This window comes from Malus sylvestris, chromosome 1 (assembly GCF_916048215.2).
Source record: "Malus sylvestris chromosome 1, drMalSylv7.2, whole genome shotgun sequence".
Classification (NCBI taxonomy): Eukaryota; Viridiplantae; Streptophyta; class Magnoliopsida; order Rosales; family Rosaceae; genus Malus; species Malus sylvestris.
In genome coordinates this window covers 8644588-8650455 of record NC_062260.1, presented here as the reverse complement: position 1 = coordinate 8650455, position 5868 = coordinate 8644588, and the positions used below count along the sequence as shown (strand labels likewise).

The 5868-nt window shown below is 36.0% G+C and overlaps 1 long non-coding RNA gene and 1 pseudogene across 1 annotated transcript; both read right to left on the bottom strand.

The window, feature by feature from the left end:
* Positions 1 to 1142: 1142 nt before the first annotated feature.
* On the bottom strand, positions 1143 to 4155 carry LOC126626903 (uncharacterized). Its single transcript, XR_007624814.1, has 2 exons — positions 3834 to 4155; positions 1143 to 1488 (listed from the first exon to the last, which is right to left on the bottom strand). It is a non-coding gene; the product is annotated as an uncharacterized LOC126626903 (long non-coding RNA).
* Positions 1565 to 2916, bottom strand: LOC126626854 (tubulin-folding cofactor C-like; annotated as a pseudogene).
* Positions 4156 to 5868: the final 1713 nt, after the last annotated feature.

The window sequence follows — 5868 nt, the reverse complement described above, 5'->3', positions numbered from 1 at the left end:
AATAAAAAAAGAACATATCACTTGAGCACTGTTTATGTAGTCCTAATCCTAGTACAAGAAGAGGCAAACGATATTATAATCACAAAGCATTCGATCCAAGGAGTATTGCAACTGAAAAATACCTACATTCTTAGTCATGACATAATTAAGTTAATAGGAACTTTTATGTAATTCCCATATTGATGATGCTACGATTGCTAGTCTTCAATTATTGTCTCGAACACGAGACAAAGATGATATTTATTAGGTAGAACAGTCTAAACTTAAATCCTGGAATATTTAACAAGAAATTTGAGCACCAAAAGAATAACAAGTGTACTATCTAAATCTCAATCCAACAGCAAGAGACTTCAACTTTGCAAACAGATGCGATATGTTCCTGAAACCAGCAGAGTAAAGAAGACCCATTTACAGAAAGGAAGTTAACTGACTCAAACAGGAACTCACAAGATGCGGACTACCATCAAGTCCTTTTCACCATCTTAAGAGTGCCAAAGCAAGTTCCCAGAGAAAGGGTTGTGACAGGGGGAAACATACAAATCTCAATTGAAAACAATGAATTATTTTCCTAAACGAGAACCTTACAGAATCATAACCCAAGTACTTCACTTTCTACTCATGAAAACCAACTGAAAGTGGTCAATCAATTGATAAATTTTTAAAAACAAAACGAAAGAAAGGGTTGTTTATTAAACATGAATACTTCCGAAATTGTTCATATTAAAAGAAAATATTGTTTGATGCTAGGGTTAATTCTAAATTTAATCCCTAGCAATCTAAGAATATGCTTTCCTTTCCACTAGATCTACTTACACTCTATTAAACTTTAATCTCAAATAAAGGGAGAATACAAAATATACGCTAAAGCTCATAAGGGGGAGCAAATAAGTAGTCAATGCTAACAACCAAACATAAACTGTAGATCAAGCTACATGCACATCAAGTATGTAAAAATCTTTGTCATATAAGTAGAGCACCATTTCAATGAGAACAAAATATAGAGACAGGAATTAATCCCAAGGTGCCTGTAATATAATTGAAAATGTTAAACGAATCATCTGAATTCTTTCCCCATTGCTAAACATCTATTTGTCATTTTGGGATTCAAACTACAACTTACCTATAGTTATCAGCTTACTGTGTCAAAAAAACAAAAGTTTATATAACTTGAGACTTCACTTTTACATGTCTATAATGTCAACCGATAACAACCCACACAACAGACACCGCAGATCATCAAACTCACAGCCAACGAAAATATTTTATAAATCCAGGCCCCGCGTCTCCAGAACAAAATAATGTATTTAAACAAGACATTTCAAATAAAAATCTCAAACTAAAGGTGTATTGACTTCTTGATTAGGTATGAGCAATGAGTTTGCCATATCTTTTCCACTACCCTTTCCAGAACCAATCTCATCCAACATGAGCTAGTTCCAAGTTCCCACAATTTCACATTGCAACATCATAATCATCTTGGCAGATAACCTGGAAACTGACTAAGAATGTAAATTCATATAACTATAGGCTTAAGTAACAGGACACTAATCAGTAATCACAGAGCTAGAGAAACCAATAGACTTAACATTTCCGCAATCCATATCCAAATTAACACCAAATACAACAAATGAATGTTACCTTTGTACTCCAAGCACACCCTAGTGACAAACAAAATGGATAGCAGACAAACTCTCCTCGGACTTTGAAATATCAATCAAACCAAGTCTCTCATTCTCCGGCAAAACAAACCAATTGGGTGACTTGAATTGCCCGAAACCACAGGAAATCATCCACGTTGCTCCATTTCTCTGTCTCTTCGTCAAGACTGGCCTCCCTAAGCTCTTTCTCAATTCCTTTATAGGTCAAATAATACGGCGCAAACCTCACCCCACAACTATCCTTAATTATTGGCCGGCTCTTCACCCTCAGATAAAAATCACTCATTTTTGCATTGTGAATCCGAATTTGATGCGAGGCCATCACAAAAACACACCTTTCAACACCATCAACCGAAACTGAACCTATCACAGGGCCAGTATAAACCCTGCAATTCCTTAATCTGTGAACAAAAAGCGCTCTCACGGAGCCCATTAGCCTCACCTCACAGGAATCAAGGTTCAAAATCGAAGACTCTCCCACTTCTAATCCCTTAAAATTATGCACCAAAATCTCTCATTTCTTGTTCCAGAAACCCGGGGAGTCTGGAACACGAAAACCCGATTTCTTCTCAGGTTCCTGCACTTTCTCCTCCTCTTTGGGTTCGGTGATTGGGTCTGTTCTGGTGGGTTTGTTTCTGAAAGAGAAGGGTAACAACTCGGGGCTCAAAACCTCGAGACTCTACCTCAAATCCGACGTCGTTTTGAGCAAAGGACCGAACTTCATAGAAGGGTAAGAAGTACGAGTTCTCGGCGACAAGCTTCTCGAGATCGGAGATGGAGGAGGAGATTTGGTCGAGGTGGGATTTGACTTGATTTAAGTTAGAGAGCCGGCATTGGGCGAATTAGGACACGATGGAGCTGTTGGAGTTGGAAAAGCGGGAGAGGAAAGTTGATGTGGACTCGAATGAAGGAGAAGAGGACGAGTCGGCAGATCGGCGGGTAAGTGAGCTGTCTAACCGAGTTTGGTGGCGGTTGGAGAGGCGGTTGAGCATTGATTGGTGCTTCTTTTTGAGGGATTGATCTGTAGCTAGGAGGTTAAGGTTAGGGTTTGATGAAAGAGCTACTTCATCTTCATTTTCCATCGATGGCAGCAATCGGGTTGATTTGAGAAAGCGAAAATGTGCAGAATTTGAGAGAAAAACGAGGGAATTCGGTATTTGGGTTTAGCCAAATTAACTAGAGCCTTGCTTCATATGCCACTTTGTGGCACCATTCATCTTGAGAATTGATATTCGGATTTCACTTGGAGAATGAGAAACACCTCAAAATTAATTTTAAATATTTTTAATTTTCTCTAATATCTTAACACAACTATTTCACCAAACAATATTGCTTATAACAAAGTTAAATAGTTAGAGATCATATCATTTTCTTCATGTTCTTCCTTGTTTCGTAATGAACGATATATCAAAAAGTCACCCAATCTTTTTAGCGAAAAAACAATCACATAATTGTTGCTTACCTCCATACAATTCACATGTCTCAATTCTTATAGCATACATACTATTCTTCTTCTTCTTTGTCATAAAATGCCAAAAGCACTCGCATTTATCAATCAACACTTACATGAACAACAACATGCCAACAAAAAATTTACTTGAAAAAAACCTCGTTGTCATATGTTTTATTATTTTGCTGATATGATGTGCTCAAAATAAATGGTTAGATTGACCCAAGTGTTACGTTTTTCATGTATAAATTGATAACGTTGGTGGCAGTGTCACTGATCTTCTTGTATATACCAGATAAGCAAACAAAATCAACAAAAACCAAGAAGAGCAGCTCACAAATGTAATTATATGAATGCAGGAGGACTCGGCATCATACTTGATAATATTAGACTTGTGTCTATGATCCTGATGAACTCTTTACGTTACAAAAAAATCACTCTTTTTCTTTATATACAACTCAGGCCAGGAAACACCAAAAACACAAGGAAACCAACTGAATCAGATGTAAAACAAATTCGAATATAATTTTCTAAATTCAAAATAAAAAAAATCTATTTGTTTGGAGCAAATGAAATTGCAGTCCCCAGGCGAAATTTCTAATCGTTAAATTGGATTAGACAAAATCATGAAATTTTTTTCAAAAGCCCAATTATATTAAATCACAAATTTGAAGCCGATTTTGACATGCAATAGGTCTATAAGGTAGGAATCATTTCAGACTAACCTTGATGGCATGCATTGGAGGAATCATCCAATTACCATCGGAAAGCTTGAATCCGAACAAAGCTCCAAGGTTATAGGGAGATGCTATTGATGTGAAATCCAACATGCAAAGGTTGAAGGAGAGGAACTTCAATTTGAAAGATCTAGAGTAGAGTGGCTGCTTGGTGAGAAGTCACACCAAGTTAGCAGAGGTAAAACAGGACGATGGCCAGACAAGAAGAAATCAGGAGGAAAGAGATGAGTGCGGGGTCTCTTTGTCCGTGTAAAAACGTAATAATGCAAACTTAGCAGGGGTAAAACTGGAAGAAACCGAATTCCCTTGACAAAATTTATACAAATGCGAAGGAGATCTATTCAAACTGGGACTTTTCAAGCTCTCCTTCATTTTATCTTTTTGACACAATAGTTTATTATGTTAGTATGAGAGTTGTGTCAACAATATGAGATGGAGGTGAATCCATAAAGAGTCTTACTTTTAATAGAATCTCCTTAGTATTTGTCCAAAAATTTAAAATTTAAAATTTAAAAGAATATTCAAAACTTTAAAATCACATTGTAGTCAATTAGAATTTTAAAAGAGGATATTAAATGATTTTGAAATCAGGTTGTAGCAAAAGTATGAATTTTTATTTTTTTAACAAACGATATTACCTATGCTAAAAGAGTGAGGGAGTGGGCTAAGGATTGTAATGAGCTAATCCTAGCAGTCTCTTATTGCAAACAAATTATGCGGGTCAGCTGGAAAAGCCAATTAAATTTTGAATTTGATGTGATGGTTTTCTGGGAAACATATGTTGCTGATGAGGAGGAGGGGCATTCAACAAATCCATCCGATAATTTTGATAAGAGCTTTGTCCAACAGTATTCACGATCCAACGACTAAAAACGAAAAGCTACAGAATGTTGCAAAGTTTTTCACACATTTACTCTGCATGGAAGCCTTTCCTTGGCACGTGTTAGCTTATATACGGATGACCTTCTCCTTTGGGTACCGTTTGGTAAGCAGATGGGACGGGACGAAACTAAGATTCCGTGTTATGTTTGGTACGCGCAGGACGGAACGGAATGGTTGTTCCGTTCTGCATTTGATACGCATTGGACGGAACGGAACTAAAATATTAAATGACTAACTTACCCATGCATCATATACCTTACAATAAGCACTAGAAAACCCCAATTAATTAAAAACCAGATAACTTTCAACAAACTATCAATCCCAGATTGTCTTGGATGTAAGTTGCACAGAAGTTAAAGGCAAGACCAGTAATTTTGTGGGCAATTTCAGGATTGAACATAATTTGACTTCGATGATCAGTCTGGTCGAAGATAATGAAATTCTTCGGGCTTATGCTAGAGGTTTGAAATTCAACACCATGAAAAGGTTTAAAGTTTACTTCTTCAATTCCAAATCAATAGTAAATGCCCTCACTCTTCCACAGGAAAAACTAAATGGAAACAAAATCCCAAAGTTAATCAAACATTATCCAACACTACGCACAATAAACACACAAAGAAAACTCAATCAGTCTAACGAATCAAAATTTCAAAAAAAAATGAAGACTATTTCATTAGTCTAACAAAGCAAAAGCTCATTACTAAACTGAAACCTAGTCAAATCACAACACAAAAATCAAATTAAAATGATTTATTAATTTGAGTAGTTTCCTAGCAACATAAACAGACAATCATTATACCCAATTCAGACAATCAAAAAACACTCAGAAAACAGACAATCAACAAAATTAAAAATTACTTGAACAATCAATCCCAATTCAAAACCTAGATTATGAATCCAAACCAAACTAGATCATTCATTATATCGTATCATCCAAGGAAATCAACAGGAACTACATCAAAAGCAAACAAATCAACCTTCAAGCCCCTTAAAAACCAAAACCCAGAAAAAAGTTACAGCAGAAAAATGTAAAGATCAAAACTTTGAGAACAAAACCTAGGTTTTAAGAAGAAGATGGCAGATTAGAACCAGATTATTGATTGCAAAGGATCAAATAATATTGTGAGAAAAAAAATGAGAT